At 35.7% G+C, this 18,640-nt stretch overlaps 1 protein-coding gene and 1 long non-coding RNA gene across 7 annotated transcripts in view; one reads left to right on the forward strand and one right to left on the reverse strand.

Moving 5' to 3' along the window:
* Positions 1-18,640, forward strand: part of ROBO1 (roundabout guidance receptor 1) — a 1,129,252-nt gene that overhangs the window by 242,843 nt on the left and 867,769 nt on the right. The window lies entirely within an intron of this gene.
* On the reverse strand, positions 626-18,525 carry LOC140621840 (uncharacterized). Its single transcript, XR_012021567.1, has 4 exons — positions 18,418-18,525; positions 8,175-8,349; positions 1,522-1,636; positions 626-828 (listed from the first exon to the last, which is right to left on the reverse strand). It is a non-coding gene; the product is annotated as an uncharacterized lncRNA (long non-coding RNA).

An 18,640-nucleotide genomic window follows, 5' to 3' on the forward strand; every position in this document is an offset into this window, starting at 1 on the left:
GTTTATAAGATTTGGAGGCTAAATAGAACTAGAATTCCTTAAAATATTATTGAAATATAACTATGAAACTGCTAACTCAAAATCTGTTGGTAGATTTAAGATGATCAGATAAAATTTTCCTAAGCTTTCTCCCGATCCAACTATCTCCACCATCTCAACCAGCCTTATGTGTACTCAAAGCTCCTGCACGATCATGCGCAGAGCCTATAGAGATCTTAGTAGACAGCTTCTAGGCAACATTTTTATGGAGCCCCCTTCCAAGCTGTCATACTATTAGGTCATGAAAGGCATAGTCCTAGTTTTGTTCACCATAATATTCCTTACTTATTTTCTAACAAACTGGTTAATACACCTAAGTCTAATTTCTGGAGGTATGATCTATCATGTGCCTTTAGCTCATTATGAAAAAACAGTGCTAGGTCTCAAGAGAAGCTCTGCAAGTATCAGTTGATTGATTGGTATGACTGACACCCCTAGAAAGTACTGGCAGTGTGTTTTACCTGACATATAATTGGAACAACCTTCTATGAACTCTGTAACTTTTCAAGGCTCAGGTATATGGATGACGGATAGCAAATTCAAATTCTTTCTTATTCAGCAGGTTCATGTTTTCACTTACCTAAAGTATAAATGTTTATTTATGTCCCCATGATGTTTGAAATTCAGCATATTCAAAACCAAACTCACAACTTCTTTTTTAAAATAGCTTAACTTGGGGTGCCTAGGTGTCTCAGTCAGTTGAGCATCTAACTCTTGATTTCAGCTCAGATCTTAATATTAGAGTCGTGAATTCAAGCCCCACATTGGGCTCCATGCTGGGTGTGAAGCCTAGTTAAAAAATTGTTAAATAAATACATAAATAAAAATTGCTTCATTTCATAATTTTTCTATAACTTTTCTTTGAAACTTTATTGATGTGTCATGGGTTACATTCAACCCATTTTGCTTGTTCCTACTTTTATTTACTCATTCAATCTCTTCCCTAAATAGATTTCCAATCTTAATACTAACTCTCTTACTATGGTTTACATTTTGTTCTACTTGAGTCGGTTACTATTCTCCAGATACCGCTGGTATGATCTTCAGTCTGCACCCTCACACACTGTTCTTATGGCCTGGAATTCCTTCTTTTACCTGTACCCACCTGTGGGGCCCATCCTTTAAGGCACACCTACAATGCTAACTCTTCTCTGAACTGTATCTTACAATTATAACTACAAATAATTGCATAGTTCTGTAAACCCCCCACTGAGTACATTACTTCCTTACAGCCTTTCCTCTTATGTTATTGTCATTTGTTTGCTGGAGGAAAAAAAATGAATGGCAAAAGTTTGTGTGTCCTTTTCATATTTATTTTTCCTCTTCCACCTGTTCTCTAGTAGAGAGACTGTTAGGCTGATGACCATGATAGTTGATGACCCTATTCTGAATTAAAGTAGCCAGCCCCCTTGATATTAGGCTGTCATTTCATTCGTTTTCCTCCAGACCACCAGTATTTGAAGGCCAGGGTAAAATCCCTACCTCTTTTCTTTCTCCCTTTCTTTCCTCTTTCTTTTCTTCCTGCTCTGTCTTCTCTCATTCTTCTTCTCCTCCTTCACTGTCCCTCCTTGTTCTTTTCTAGAAGACTGAAGAGGATCTGAACAGAACAAGAAAGTTAATTAAAAGAAAAGAAAAACATATAGAAAGACATTTAATAAATCAGAATGTCTTCATGTAGAGGTGAATTTTTCAGTTAACAATGACTTTTTATGTAGCAAATTAACACGAGTTCCATCTCAATAGTGAATTATACAAGAGTTCATTTCAAAATAACATCATTAAAAAAATAACATCATTTTCAGGGATTGAATATTCAAAAAGTTATTATAGGGAAATACTGTTAGCACCTGTAAAGTATTTTAAGAGCTATAAAATATGAAGTGCCAGGGTGCCTGGGTGGGCTTAATTGGTTAGGCATCTGCCTTTGGCTCAGGTCATGATCCCAGGGTCCAGGGATCGAGCCCCACACTGGGCTCCCTGCTCAGCGGGGAGTCTGTTTTTCCCTCTCCTTCTCCCTCTTTCTCTGCTCCTGCTCTTGCTCTCTTCCTCTCTTTCTCTCTTGCATGTGCTGTCTCTCTCTCTAATAAATAAATAAAATCTTTAAAAAGCACTCTTTAAAGAATGAAATAAAATACAAAAAATGAAATAAAATAAAAATACTTTCTATTACAATTATGTAACAGTTTGTGTATATAGAAAGTTACACCAGAATTTCAGATGCCCTGTCAAGCATCTTGAGTACACATGCACACACGTGCACGTGCACACACACACAGAGATGCATACATATACACACAAAAGCTACTTTGTCTTACTAAAGATTTGGTATCATTGGTAAAATTGTTGCAGTTGTGGGTGTCTGTCTGGGGAAGCAGGAAATAAGAACAAAATTTTGAACAGAACTCTGGGAAGACAGCATGAAATGTGGAATCTGTATTATCCATTCCAGTATGCTTAAGACAATTAACAGATAAATATCCATTCATATTACGATCCCTTTGATTGTTACCTGAAACAGCATGGAATAATCTATCAGTAATAGTCATTGAAAATAATTCACTCAAATTTTTTATTGGGAGAATGCAGGCATTCCACATTTAGTGGAATTTAAACTAAACAGATTTAGTTTTCTTTCCAATTCTCAAGTTTAGAAAAAGATACCTTGAAACTTTTTTTTTGGTTTCAGGTCCTATAATAATGCATTCTTCACAGGAAAAATGATCAGAAAATAGATCGTTTTTTAGCATTTTACAATGTTATTTTAAGGATTTTATTTATTTATTCATAAGAGACACAGAGAGAAGGCAGAGACACAAGCAGAGGGAGAAGCAGGCTCCTCACAGGGAGCCTGATGTGGGACTTGATCTAGGAACTCCAGATCATGCTCAACTGCTGAGCCACCCAGGCATCCCTACATTTTGTTTTTAACAAAAATGTGAAAATATGTTTGCACACTTATATTACAATCTGGACATTTGCTAATATTTTCTCATTTAATTAGCAGATATTTAGCCAAAAATATTTCCATAAAAGTTTATGCCCAGAGGGTAATAAAATTTACCTCACAAAATCAAGGGATAGATAAAAAAATATATATAATTTTTTCCATATATAATGTTCAGTAGAATTAATATAATTGACTCAATACCATTATAATGTTATGTCTAAATTTAACTGGTAGATTCTTATATGTGACTATTATAATTTTTATTTCATCTTTGATATTAAACATATGACCTAGGGGCACCTGAATGGCTCAGTCAGTTAAGCTTCCTACTCCTGGTTTCAGTCCAGGTCATGATCTCATGGGTCCTGGGATGGAAACCCATATGGAGCTCCGCTCTTAGCAGGAATTCTGCTTGGAGATTCTTTCACTCTGCCCCTCCCCCCACTCACATACCCTGGCTTGCTCCCTTTTTCTCTCTCTGTTGCTCTCTCTCAAATAAATGAATAAATAAATAAATATTTAAAAAGTCTTCAGAATTCTTAGAGCAACATCACTTATTGGCTTATGTAAAGACACAGTTTTATAAGACCTCAAGGAATCCAGGCCTTTGACGTTCTATCACTCCAGAGCAAACTCCTCTGCCTTGTAAAAGTAAAGCTGGTAAATTTTGGTTATAAAAACATAAAACTTCCTTCACCAACCATAAGATGGCCATTCTCTTAAAGTTTATCCCAACTGAAAGGCATCTTTGTTGAACAGATTACAATTACTCAGTTTTTATAGACAAATCCAGATAATGACCATTGTCTTCAAAGATGATGGGAAAAACATGCTTCCATTTATCATGATTTTATACAATAGACTGAAAACAGATTTCCCTGAAACAATCATGAAGTTATAAACATGCTTTGGTAGTTGCTGCTTTTTCACTTATTTCTTCATCTTACTGTATGATGTCACTCCCTCTACACACATCTTCTGCACCGGTGGGGGCTTTTATGATTTTGTTCTTTATAGAGACGGGATAAATGAAGAAGTGTTGAAGTCACTTAGCTGAGGGTACTCAACATCAGCTTCCCTGTTTTATGAGAGCTTCTGTATCATGGGACAGCATCATGCTTTATTCCCCTGAGTTTTACTAGCTTCATTCATAGAAGGTAAGCAAAGGACTATGCTGTCTCTACACAGATGTGTGTTACAGTTGGAGCTAGCTGATTCAAGTAGCTATGTCCAGCCTTACCTTTTAAACTCAATATAGTGTAATGTTACCTAAAACAATTGTGCATATTTCCTAGACACAACTGAAGGAAAAAAGAAAATTGTTGCATATAGTTGAAATGGAAATAATCATTATTAGTAAGTGGTAGTTGCATGGTCTTGAAAACATGTATCTTGAGAGACTTAAGAAAATAGAGATTGGGTTTGTGAAAAACATCATATATGTATATACATAGATATACATATCTATGTGTATCTGAGATAAAGAGAGATTGGGTTTGTAAAAAATTTACATATATGTGTGTGTGTGTGTGTGAGTGTGTATGTGTGTGTATCTGCAATGGTTGCATTTAGAATACTGCTGGCCTAACTAATGTATATGTATCTGCAATGGTGGCATTAAGAATACTTCTTGCCGGGGATCCCTGGGTGGCTCAGTGGTTTGGCGCCTGCCTTTGGCCCAGGACGTGATCCTGGAGTCCCGGGATTGAGTCCGGCATCGGGCTTGTGGCATGGGGCCTGCTTCTCCCTCTGCCTGTATCTCTGTCTCTCTCTCTCTCTCTCTCTCTCTCTCTCTCTCATAAATAAATAAATAAATAAATAAATAAATAAATAAATAAATAAATAAATAAAATCTTAAAAAAAAGAATACTTCTTGCCTAACTAATATGAACACCATATGGAAAAGAATTTAATGACTACAGACTAAAAAACTAACCCTTTAACTGAATTTGATGGACATGTGAAAATTTCATCCTACTTTATCCTAAAAATTTGGATTGGAATGGAGAGAAAATAGCTGACTGCTTTTCTTTCACCTCATTTGATCTGCATGGCTGCTCTGTCCATTGACAGAATGAACAAATTGGCATGGAGTCACTCTATTCTAAGGGTCATCAGTATTATTAGCTTGAAGAGTCATGGTATCAGATTTTGCTTTCATACTGTATTTCCCTAGAGGATATCAGTGCCAAGAATTAGCCTTCTCTGCTCTGTTCTGGAACATGAAAACCAGGATCTCTAGAACTGTGTCAAGTCAGTGAAAAAGTCATTGATGGAGAGCTTCATGTACTGGTTGAGAAAACAAAAATACTTTAGAGCAGAGCTGGACAAATGTTTTCTGTAAATCTTTTAGGCTCTGTGAACCATACAGTCTGTGACAAAACCTTTCAACTCCACAATTGTAACAGGAATGCAGACACAGGCAATCATAAATAAGAGTATGACAATGCCAGTAAAAATGTATTTACCGAAAGAGGTGAAGGGCTATGCTGTGGCTTGCCAAACCTTGCTTTGGAGGCATGTTGTCTCCAAAAATTAGCCAAATGTATATCATTTTTTAGGGCATGTGGATGGGTGGTGTGATGTGAGGAAGGAGAGAGATACACAGAGAGAGACAGAGACAGAGACAGAAAGACATATTTTAAGTACACCAGTATAGCGTGGCTAGTTGGAGATGGTCTCTTTAAATTTCACCTCATAGGCCTGTTTTGTTGCTAGAATCCTCTTACAGAAATGCATTGGTAATGCATAGGACCTTGACACTGAAGAAGTATTAGCCCATTATCCTCCTTTAATATTTAACTTCTCTAGAAGTGTTCTAAGTAGAAAACTATGGTAAAGCACATGGAGGTTCTCAGCTTATTTGAATATAGACCTCACAATTATTCCCCTTTCTTCCCTTCCCACTTAAAAATCTGTTAATGGAAAAAAAAAAAAACACTTTCTGAAGGTAGTTTGAATAATAGAACTTTAACTTATATTAGTGATGGGGTTCATGTCAGATTTTGCTGGAAAAAATGATATGGAGCCAGAAGCAACCAGGGAGGAGGGGAAAGTATGGTCAAGGTCTTGCCGGACCATTACAGGGGCAAAGGAAGTGGAAAATGAGAAATTAAGCCCAGCTACTCACTGAAGACAAATTAAAACTTGCCAGGTCCACCAAAAGCTCTGTTCTTTTGTACTTAATGAAATTATTTGACATGTCCCATGGCTAAACTCACATAACCATAACACAATATTTATTTCTTTATTTTATTGATGTTTTACTTTTAAGAGAGATTACTAATCATATCTGTGTTTAATTATTTGCTTGTGGTCATTGATCTTAATTATAAACTGAATAAAGAGAACTGTGAGCACTTAATCATAAGTATGTAATCATACATTACATTTCTGTAATGTGAAAATATGAAACGAAAATGATTATAAGAAAAAATAAATATACCCCATCTACTTCCAAAAAAAAAAAAAAAAAGAAAAAGGACAAAATGAACTAAAAAAGTGAACTGAGGAATTAAATGATTGGATAGATTTTTCTTATATACAAGTTTAGGTCATTTTCAACTTCAGTATGCATTACAGATATATTTATCATTCTTTCAATAGCTCAGGGCTAATTTTATTTTATTTATAACTTCTTGATTGTCTTATAAATTCCCTAGCTTAAATTGCTTTTAAAGATTGGTTTTGAAATGGAAGTATTTGTTAATGAGTAAATAAGAAATATAGTTGACTAAATATTTGTTGTATAATGTTTCATAGGGTAAGTGAAGTCACAAACATTTAATGCACAATTAATTGTGCTACCATATTTTAAAACTGTTTTTTAGGGAAAGGACTCTGCACAAATTCTTGAAGAGTATTTGTATTCTAAACACATCTGTGCTTAAATTAACTATTGTAAGAGATAAGCAATAGTAAGGTTGAAGCAGGGATCAAAAAATGATGTGAACTTGTAAATTAATGATAACATTTTAAAATGCCCATCAGAAATAGAAGATACTTTATATACTCTTCTGCATTCACCTCTTTTATCCTAGACAGTAACTTAGGAAAATGTATCTTTATCAATATGTATTGAAGCTATAAACTGAAAAAAAATAATGTGATGGAACTAGAGCACAATAAAATACTTTGAAAACAAATCAAAAGGTGGCACAAGATGCTTCTTAAAATTACTCCTTTCATATTTCTATGAATGCTATTTCTTATTTGTTGATATAATAGGCTTTTCAAGTTACGGTTTTCCACCAAGAAACTAAAATACCCTTTAGTCATCCTAAGCTGTAGAGAGATGAGTTTCTGAGGATAGTTTTACAGTATCAGCTTGGATAGCATTCCTGGGCAAAAATCCTAAGAAAATGAAATTATATGCCTGAGTTTCTTGTTTCTACTTTTCATTTTATGTGAAATCACACCTTCTTGGTTTTTAATGGCTAGGAGAGACTTTTTTTTTAACAATTTTTGAATTTTTAGAATAAAACCTGTCAATTACAAAAATTGATGAAAGTATTTTATAATACCTATCATTTAAAAGAAAGAAGTTAATCTGTGTTAACATTTGTATTGGATAAACTTTGTATTTCAAGTAATGGAAGGGCACCGAATATAATTCAACTGTGTCTTTTAAAAATTCCACTAGAGGGCAACATGTCCCAAGATTTTTTTTGTTGTTCATTTGCAGTTTCAGGGAAATAGCCAGTTTTATTCTCTATCATGAATAAATGTCATTGATTTAATATTTAGCAGTATTATTGTTATCTTTATGATGCACATGTGGTCCGAATGAATACTATCTCATTTATAAAAGATAATAGTATGGGTGTTACTCTTGGTTTTAATTAGTTACAATCAACACTCTTCAGTTACCATAATTACAAGAATAAACACCAAGTAAAAACAGCATTATTTTATAGGTTGATAAGTTCATGTGGTGAGGTATTTAATGTCATGTATGTTTTAAATTATAAGCATATATAAATGGTTCTAGGTTAAAGAAAAATAAAAAAAACATAGGAGACTTTGGTAGTGAATTTGAAATTCAATTTTGAAGAAATAAAAGAATTTGCTCATTATACATCCTCAAGGATTATTTAATCATGAGTAGGAAGACTAGCTGAACGATGTCAGCTCAGTATTGCTTTACCCTTGCTGAGAAAGAGGGTCTGTTCAAAGGTGGCAGCCTCACCATATTTTAGAAGTCTTTCCAAACACTGCTTTGTTTACAGCTTGAGCTCTTCAATCTCCTACTTCTCCATTTACCCATTAATAATGACTAAAGGAAAATATTTTAAATACAGGTGGTTGTCCTTAAGACACTGACATTTTAGAGAGCATAGGGCTGTTGTTTACGAATAAATTTTCTGTAAGAGAAAGAAAAGAAAAATTTAAAGTTGGGGAAGAAGTACACAACTAGCTTTGGAAATCATTATATGGGTTTAAATAGAATTATATTTAGAAAGAAACAAAATAAAAAATATATACACACCTTAGTGTACTTTCTCTATGACAGATATTATGCAGGAATAAATATAATTATCACCTACTGCAATGAAACAGTGAAATTTTTCTACTTATTGTTTAGTTAATAACATAATTTATACTCTTCATATTTACAAAAATAATAAGTGCTCATTACATAAAAAATTAAGCAGCAAAGATTTAGTTTCACTGTTATTAAATCATCCTCTTAATAAACTATCATCTTGGGAATCCCTGGGTGGCTCAGCGGTTTAGCACCTGCCTTTGGCCCAGGGCATGATCCTGGAGTCCCGGGATCGAGTCCCACATAGGGCTCCCTGCATGGAGCCTGCTTCTCCCTCTGCCTGTGTCTTTGCCTCTGTGTGTGTGTGTGTGTCTTTCATGAATAAATAAATAAAATCTTTAAAAAAATAAAAAAAAATAAACTATCATCTTTAACATGCATATTATACAAATAGATAATAGCCGGACCAGGTTTTGAGTCTTTACATTGTATCAATTATTTCATCTTCCTACTCCCCTATGCAATTAGTGCTAGTATTACATTAGTAATTATTATAATTATCACATTTTTATTATTAAGCCTATTGTTATCCCCATTTAATAGCTGAGAAAACTGAGACATTGTTAGCAATATAGATAATTGGAAGAATAGAGCCACATAAACATACAGAAACATAAACATACAGAAACAAAGAAACAAATGGAATATAAGTTCCCAAAACTAAATGCCTCTAAAACTAAAGAAAACAAGATTATGAAAAACTTTTCAAAAATTCAAGCTTTTTAAAATTTGAAGTCAATAACATATAGTATATTATTCGTTTCAAAAGTAGAGTTTAGAGATTATGAGTTGCACACAACACTCAGTCCTCATTATATCAAGTGCTGCTCTCCTTAATGCCCATCAAAAAAGTCAATCATTTTAACCTCATATTTCAAATTTAGATAGTACGAGTTCCCAGCAATGGATGACAGAAATCAGGACCTTTGCACATAACCTTTCCTCCCCTTTATCTTAATTATCATGAATTTGATTAATATGTTCATAGTGTCTTTATAACATTCCCACTGTATTCTATAATCATAATTTGTGCTGTTGCTTAGCCTTAGATTTGTTTTAAATAGGTTACCCCAATTTTTTTTACCAGGATTTCATTTTTGAAATGTTTAATTTCTTTATGTATTGCCTAAACATTTTTGTAAATTCCTATCTATCGTCAAGAAGCAAATTGCCAGGATGCACTTCGGGTAAGTATTTCCTCGCTTCTCTGTCTTTAATCAAATATTACTCTGGAAAATTCAGCTCAATATAAATTTCCCTCTTGAATGTAATCTTCCCATTTCTGCCCAGATTACTGTATGCTTCTTTATTTACTAAAAGTATTAAATTTAATTTATCTGTTCAAAAAATCCTTACTTAAATACCTGTGATGTACAAGCATAGCTGCTGGTGATATAATAGTGTAAGGAGGAAAAGGCTGGCTTCTTGGAGCATACTTTTTAATTGAGGAGAAAGATGATAAGCAAATATCTATCTGCCTATATGTCTGTCTATTTATCTATCTATCCTTCTCATGTCAGATAGTGCTCAGTACTTTGGGGAAAAAATGTAAAAACAGTATTGGAATCATGAATCAGCTGTAAGTGGTGATGCTGTTTGATGAAGGATCATTAGGGAAGACTTCTTACTGGGGTTATGTTGTAGGAATGAGTTAGGGGCAGAGGGCACTAGGCAGAGAAAGATAAGGGAAAGGCCTCAGAGTCAGGCTCCTACCCACCCCAAGGAAACAGAGATAAGACAGTAAAACAGAAAAGTAAACCTTGCTCCCTAGCTCCAAAATGTTAGGGAGTATCCCCCCTTTAATGGCTTCTTAGTAATCACAGAAATTCACCAGACCACAGAGAAATATGTCATTAAGGTGTCCATAGTTCCCTCTCAAACCAAGACAACACAATCTCAAGGCCCTGGGCTACCTGACTTGGCTCACAGAAGCCCCAGATGTTGAGAAATATTATGCAGGAGATATTAACCTGGGAGAAGGGAACACCTTGTTTGGGCTCCTGATATTTACAAAAGCGTCTTGTTTGTTACTATTATGGTTACAAGTCCACTGGGTTTGGTCTAACTATAGACAAATTTACAAATCCACTCTGATATTGATAAGAAATTTACCAAATTCCCTGTCAGGTTCTCATAAAAGACGGACCATAAACCCCCCCCAGTGGCAACCCTGTGGGGACCTCTCTCACTTCTGAGAGCTTTCTCTGTGTCTCTGCTTAATAAACTTCTGTCACTCTGCTGGCTGTCTGCTGTTCCGAGATTCTTCGACTCCGTGGGATGAGAACCAAGCCCTCCTGCACCAATGTGGATGAATTAGCCATGAGGATATATGGGGTTCCAGGTCAAAGATCCACAGAGTATTCATTTCATGTAAATTTTTTCTGGAATATCTGTTTTCTTTGGATCTGTAGATTCAGGTGCTCATTTAATGAAAATTTGTATCTTGCCTGTTATTTTTTTTATTATTTTCTGTTCCTTTATATTTTTGTACCATTTTTTATGACAACCAATCATGCGAATGTTGAATGTATGTTGTCTTTCCCTTCTATAATGTCCCGCATAACTATACACTTTTGTTTTTTCATTTCGCTTTGTGTGAGTTCCTCACACTTGAGTATGCTGAATCTGTGCTGTCTTCTCTTGATTCCTCTCTTTACACCTTTCACTTCTGCCCTTGGAGTAGAGCTGTTTTTTATTTTAACTGTGTTAGCTCCCCTCTCATCCTTTTATTTTGTCTTAAAATTTGCCCTTCCTTCCATCTTCCTCTTTTTTTAAATATATCTTTTCTTAAAGGCCCTTTTTCTTTTCTTTTTTTTTAATTGTAATACTTTATTGAAGCTAAAAATAATTATTTCTTTAAAGGAATAATTTTAGTGATTTTTGGATGATTTACAGTCTTCATGTGGCTTTTTCTTTTTTTCACTCTTTTATTTTGACTGTTTCTCTAAGTTTTCATGTAAGTTTCATGCTGACTTTATATTTAAAACTCACCTTTAAAAAACAAAAAAACTCACCTTTAAATTCGGCTGTCTGCTGAAAAAAAGTGTGAAGCATGGAGGGGAAAAAAAACTTGGGAACAATTTTTGGAGCAGTCCAAAGTTTGTGTTTTATGGTATTCAGCTGCTATTTTTCATGGGTTTTTTAAATCAAAGTGTAGATCTTGTATGACTTTTAGAGTAATGAACCCAAAAAGCCACATGTACACAAGACTAAGAATTTCATAATTTCTGCCATGATCTTCAAACTAATCTTCAGTGTGAAGTTCATAATTGTTTTGATTTTAAATCCTCTATTAAATTGATGTAAAATTTATTTTCAACATATTTTCAGATATTTTTAAATTAAAAGAAAAAACACTGAGTGACCAGAAAGCACTGGTTAATTTGATCCTTTCAGAAATTAAATTTTGTATATAAAAAATATGTTTATAAAAGAAATTATATATACATAGATGTCTACAGATATCATCAGGTCCTAGCATATCAATTTTTAAAATTTTAGCTTAAATCTATCAATATTTTTTAAAATGTTCAGTGTAGGGATCCCTGGGTGGCGCAGCGGTTTAGCGTCTGCCTTTGGCCCAGGGCACGATCCTGGAGACCCGGGATCGAATCCCACGTCGGGCTCCCGGTGCATGGAGCCTGCTTCTCCCTCTGCCTGTGTCTCTGCCTCTCTCTCTCTCTCTGTATGTGACTATTATAAAAAAAAAAAAAAAAAAAATTTAAAATGTTCAGTGTAGAGATTTAATACATATTATAAATTATACAGTATAGCCCTTAAGTGCTGTTTTTGTGTTTGGACTTATAAAGTTTTAAATCCAAAATAATGTTTCATGTTTTTGTAGGAAATGTATTTCTGAATTTTAAGCAGTAAAAGAGGAAGTGTGTATGTATGGCCCATAAAGCCAAGAAGCCTGTGCTCTTGAATCATTGTCATAATATCGTACATTTTCTTACTCTCTTCAGCAATTCTCTCCCATTGTAGTCATTCAATTCCAGATCTGTTTACTAAAGCCCTGACTTAGATAATACCTGACACCTGTTGTCTTCCAAAAATTTTGCATTTGCATATTAGTACATTGGATTTATTTTATACTTTAAAATATCTAGTTACTCAAATTAATATTGATTTGAGCACGAAATTTCTGGCTTGAAATGACTGTCAAGGACTTGCAACCAGGAATTTTAATAATAATAATAGTCTTGAGGATTTGGTCATGTGACTTTTCATTGAAAAGTTATTTTGGAACTATTATATCAGTTTCCCAAATACATATTTTAATTCCAGGTGGAATTAAAGAGCTTCTAAGTTGTGGGTCTCATGCTACTTCATGCAATGTTAAGATAAATATCTTTGCCAAGTTTATGGAAAAAATAACTCATAAATGGTTTACAGAAGTTTAAATATGTAACTCTAGATTGCACTCTACTACCTCTTTTGTGGGGCAAAACATGTCCCAGTTCAAATTCAGGGGTCTCCAAGCTGTAGTCTTTTTGACAGGTAGGATATCTGGTATACCCTATATTTTGAAGAAACGTCAAATGTGAGTGACAGTTGAAAAATAACAGCTGGCCTAGAGTATTTAGGCTAGAATTTAATGGCCTCTATTCTCACTACTGCTGTAGGTATTGGCAGATGCCTTAAAGCAAGTGCCCATTCCCCTGTTCATGTGAACAGCCATTTTCAAGTTGCAAACCTATCATTGAAAACACTAGGGCCAGGGCAGGCTTAACTGTCCATGCAGGGTTCGGATCACTATACCTCCTTCCTTATTTTTTCTAGGAATCTGGTAATTTCTCTTTTTTGGCTTTCATAATATAAAATACAGATATAAAATATAAAATCTTTAAGATTCAATCATTTTCTTTTTTTTTTTTAATTTTTTTTTTAAATTTTTATTTATTTATGATAGTCACAGAGAGAGAGAGAGAGGCAGAGGGAGAAGCAGGCTCCATGCACTGGGAGCCCGACGTGGGATTCGATCCCGGGTCTCCAGGATCGCGCCCTGGGCCAAAGGCAGGCGCCAAACCGCTGCGCCACCCAGGGATCCCAAGATTCAATCATTTTCTAAGAAAACCTAGCCGTTGTATTTTTCCGCATCTTACTACCTCACTTGCCCTATAGAAGAAAGATTCCATCAGAACTCTAAACTGATTCACTCCCCCCAAAAATGGCCAAAGTAAATATAGGGTACCTCTCTTACTGGGAAAAAGAATAAACAATTCCATCAATTTTTTGTCACTCTTTCAACTTTGCTCTCCAGTTTTTTATGTATTTGCTAAAGACTCTAGAATGTCATGAATTGAGCAAATCAATTACTGGCAACAGTGATCCATGACATTGAGAGCCAGGGTAAAATTTCATAGGCAGTTCTACTGCTTCTCCATTTATTGCCCTCTCCAAATTGTACAGAAGGTTCCTGGAAGCCATTGCTGTCTTACCATCCTACTGTCAAGAGCTCAGCTGAGCACGATGGGCTGAATTTCTAAGTGTTAGAATAGTTAATTTAATCAGTAAGCCAAAAGTGAAAGTTCATAGTCAAGTCTTTGATAACTTACAGAGGTAATACAAGCATGAGGCTGGAACTGGAGAAAGTGCCTCTCCATCCCTCCCTTTCGGTTTTCTCCCATTGAACAGCATGGATCTGCATAGACCTGGGGGCCATGGAATCATTAAGGGAGCCCTAAGCAAAAGGCTCAGGTGGTTCTATGAGAAGGAGATGGAGTGGGTAGAGAGCTGTAGAAGAGAAGAGTGACAGAGTACTAAGAGCGGAGGAAGTATCAAGAATTCTCCTTCTTCTCTGCAGACCCCAGACCCCTCAGAAAGGAGGCTAAGGGAGAGGCACTGAAGGAGGCCTCAGCTGAAGATTTCACCTCAAATAGGTCTCTGGATGAAGGAGCCCAGCCTAGGGACACAAATATGCAAGGAGCACTATGCCAGCCAGAGAGGCTGAGCCATTGGTTGCAAGTCCCTTTAGGCAGTGCCGGTGCATCAGCTGTGTACTAAGTCTGGTGTGAGGAGGGCAGCTTTCCCCGTTGCAGGATGCTGGGTAAAGACTTTTTGTAATTGCCTTTGTAATTGTAATTCAGGTCAGCCTGAATAACCCCAGAAAGGTTTTTAACCAGCAACTGGACTCCTCACCCCCTCCTTTACTCTAGCTCTTTTCACTTTCTCTTTTTCACTTCTTAGGTATCTGTGTGGGCTTTTTTCCTCCTCCTCCTCCTTTAAAGATTTTATTTATTTGGGCAGCCCTGGTGGTCCAGTGGTTTAGCGCTGCCTTCAGCCCAGGGTATGATCTTGGAGCCCCGGGATCGAGTCCCACGTTAGGCTCCCTGCATGGAGCCTGCTTCTCCCTCTGCCTGTCTCTCTCTGTCTGTCTCTCTCTCTCTCAGTGTCATGAGTAAATAAGTACAATCTTTTTTAAGATTGTACTTATTTACTCATGACAAAGAGAGAGGCAGAGACATAGGCAAAGGGAAATAGGGGGCTTGATCTTAGGACCCTGGGATCATGACCTGAGCTGAAGGCAGATGGTCAACCACTGAGCCACCCAGGTGTCCCTCCTCCTCCTCCTTCAGTTTTATTTTACTTAGTTTTTAAGTAATCTCTGCACCTGGTGTGGGCCTTGAATTCATGTTCCCAAGATAAAGAGTCACATGCTCCTCAGACTGAGCCAGCCAGGCACCTTTGGCTCTTCTTTCTTAAACATATATGTGCCTAAGGAGAGTGGTCAAAACAACTGAAATAGTTCAGAAAAGATTTAGTGTCAGAAGGTGAAGTGAGTTTCTTAGATGAGGGGGAACCCACCTCAGAGAGGTCCGGGGAAGGGAGTCATTACAGGAATAGCATGTACAAAGGTACTGATCCAGTGAGGGCACTATATGGCTTGGGTTTGACCAGAGCACACACTGTAAGGCAAGGACAGCCGAGAGATCCCTTTAGGAGGCCAAAATATGAAGTAGCACATATACCATACCAAAATTTAAATTTTTTTCCCCAGTAAAGATAGAAAAGTGTTGAAAACCTTTAATAGCAAATTATATAATCACATTTACATTGAAGAAAATGTCTAAGCCTAGGCTGCTGCATGAACTCGTAATAAAATATGAAAACAAATAATGAGGCATCTCAATTTTTAAGTGGGGTTTAAAGTCTCCTTGCACCAAGGCAAAATTGATTATTTGGATCTGTCCTTAAGGGAGACCACTTCAAAGATCAGAAATGAGTTGTTAGAAGACTTGCCACATTCTTCCTTAGTGTGTGAATGCTTCCTTTGAAATACGCACTGTGTAAAATCTCCACCTACAGAAATATACTCATGAGTACTTGTACTGCGCTGCCACGCACTAGGAATGGTGACTTCGGAGAGAGTGGGCGAAGAAAATATGCTGCTCACATGGGGGGGGGAGGGGTGGGAAGACAACCTACACATAACCAGAAGAAAGCTATGACTAAACAAAGGCAGTTTGGTATCAATATCTGGTTAAACTGTTTGTAGAGTAGAACTTTGTCTTTAAAAAAGAACAATGACAACAGAGAAGTATTATCTATTTTCTTTACAGTATAGAACTCTTTCTGATCATTATCTGTGATATTATTGACCTGTCCTTTATGTCCATATTTTTAATGTTTATACTATATATGCAAACTCATGTTAAGGAAGAGCTAAATCCATATTTTTTTGACTTCAGAATTGGAATTGCCAGTTATGTCTCTTGAGTTGTAAGTCTGAAATCCTTCTACAAAAAAAAATTTTTAAGGTTTTATTTATTTATTCATGAGAGACGCAAAGAGAGAGGTAGAGACACAGAGGAAGGTAGAAGTAGGCTCCCTGCGGAAAGCCCGATGTGGGACTCCATCCCAGGACCACAGGGTCACTCCGTGAGCTGAAGGCAGATGCTCAACCATTGAGCCACCCAGGCATCCCTCTTGAACAAAATTTTTTTGACTGATAGTTTCACCCATAGCGATATATGTTAGCACTTGCTTGCATGTGTAGTTTTTCAGATTTATTTTTTACTAAATATACACATGCAAATTACATACTAATATTGTATGTTAGATCACTTAAGATTACTTATCTATATTGAATATGAAGCCTAAATGTTTAGGGCTACAGCCATTTGTTCTTCATTATTGATTATTGTGGAAAATGGGAAAGGGAGATCCAATAGGATCTTGGGGATCACGGATATGCTAACTGATTTCTACAAAAGTTAGACATAAAGCATCCAAGGGTGATTCATAACAAATTAAGTCTGGTTTCCTTGTCATTGTATATAGTGTATATAGATCTTGGTCTAAACTAAGAAATCTATTTTGTTTCAAGTACATGACTCTTAGAAGATTTAATGATGGTGGTTTCTTAATTTTCAGAGTATGTCCGTTAGGTTCATAGAATAGTATTTATTGACTTTAGCAGTTAATTAGAGCTCTGTAAAACAGTCTGAGGATATTAATTCATCACAGTGTTTTCCAAACCAAAAGGATTTTATTTCCCCAATAATAAGTTCAAAATATTGTATGGTATAATTTTTAAATAGCAACGCATATTTTTAAAAAACCATGAAAAATGTTATTTTTGTTTGGTTATGATTTTTATCATTTTTATTTTGAAGAATATGGTTGTTTTATGAAACAATGGAAACCTTAAGAAGACATTTGTTTGCAATGTCATTTAAAGTCCCTATCATTAAGGCGCCTGGGTGGTTCAGTGGTGGAGCATCTGCCTTTGGCTCAGATCGTGATTCCAGGGTTCTGGGATCGAATTCCGCATCAAGCTCCCTGGAGGGAGCCTGCTTCTCCCTCTGCCTGTGTCTCTGCCTTTTTCTGTGTCTCTCATGAATAAATTATTAAAATGTTTAAAAATACATTTTAGTAATATGATGATATTTTAAGGGAAAATAAAATCCCTATTTGTGAAGCCATGAGAAACAAAGAACATTGGACATTAATGTATTTCTTTCATGCTAATTATATTAAGATTATCCCATATTGAGATTATTCAAATTGTGTCACTCAAAGATTCATTTTGGTCTTATTTATACAGATTTATTAATTTTTATACAGATGTAGATAATTCTCAGGGTTTTTTTCTTTTCTTTAACTTTAACATATTGTTATATTTTTCTTTAGTTAAAAAAAACAGAGGATGGATTATTTTGTAGTCAGAAAGGGCTAACATATGTAAGTATTAATCTTTCTGTCCCATAGAAGGTAATAATGCCCACTAGGTGACTCATTTTAACTCCTTAGTCACTTTGTGTTTTTACTGGCTTTTTAATATCTTCACAGTTTTTCTACAATTTTAAATAGTACTATCTTTAAAACAACTGGAAAGTTATGCTTCTCCTTTTCCTCTTTTTTACGTAAGGAAAATAATATACAATGATCATTTCTCATTAATTTCTCAATTGCTAAATGTTGAGAAATGAATCATGAATGTTCAAATGAGATGCCCTATCCATGGGCCTCTGAAATTCATTCAGTAGAGGAATGGTAAATTCCTTAAATTATTTACTTAAGGGCTTAGGAACCTATTAAGCCCTTAGGCCAGGTGACACCAGAAGGCTGAGGTGAAGGCTGAGAGTTAAAGCTCTCTTAATGACATAGACTTCAAACCCTGGTATTAGGGAAATGAAGAAGATTAAGATGTCAACTCAAACCTCAGCTATACTCTCAGTCTATACCCTTTCCTGATGGGGGAAAATAAAACAAAGGGTCTCCAGGAAGCAGAAAGTCAGACTGTGGTTGTCATCTCTATTATCCATCAATCCCAAGTATTGTACGTACTGGTAAAAACCTATTTGGGAGCTGTCATTGATATAGGTGAGCCCCCGACATCCTACTGAAAATGTTGCTGGACAATCCAGGAGTTAGTACTTACTCGTGAAATTGTTTTATAAAGAATAAAATAAAGAGCTATTCCACTGTCCATTTGCTCATTTAGCCTTTTGTGCCATCGAAGAGTATTGGAACATTAGACATTTTCCTGGAGACAGAGAGATGAAATGAGTTCACAGACAGTAAAAATGAAGTGGTTGCAATACATTATGACAGATACTTTAATTAAAGTACTTATTCTAGGAGAGCGGAAGACACATGCATGC

This window comes from Canis lupus, chromosome 30 (assembly GCF_048164855.1).
Source record: "Canis lupus baileyi chromosome 30, mCanLup2.hap1, whole genome shotgun sequence".
NCBI classification, from domain to species: Eukaryota; Metazoa; Chordata; class Mammalia; order Carnivora; family Canidae; genus Canis; species Canis lupus.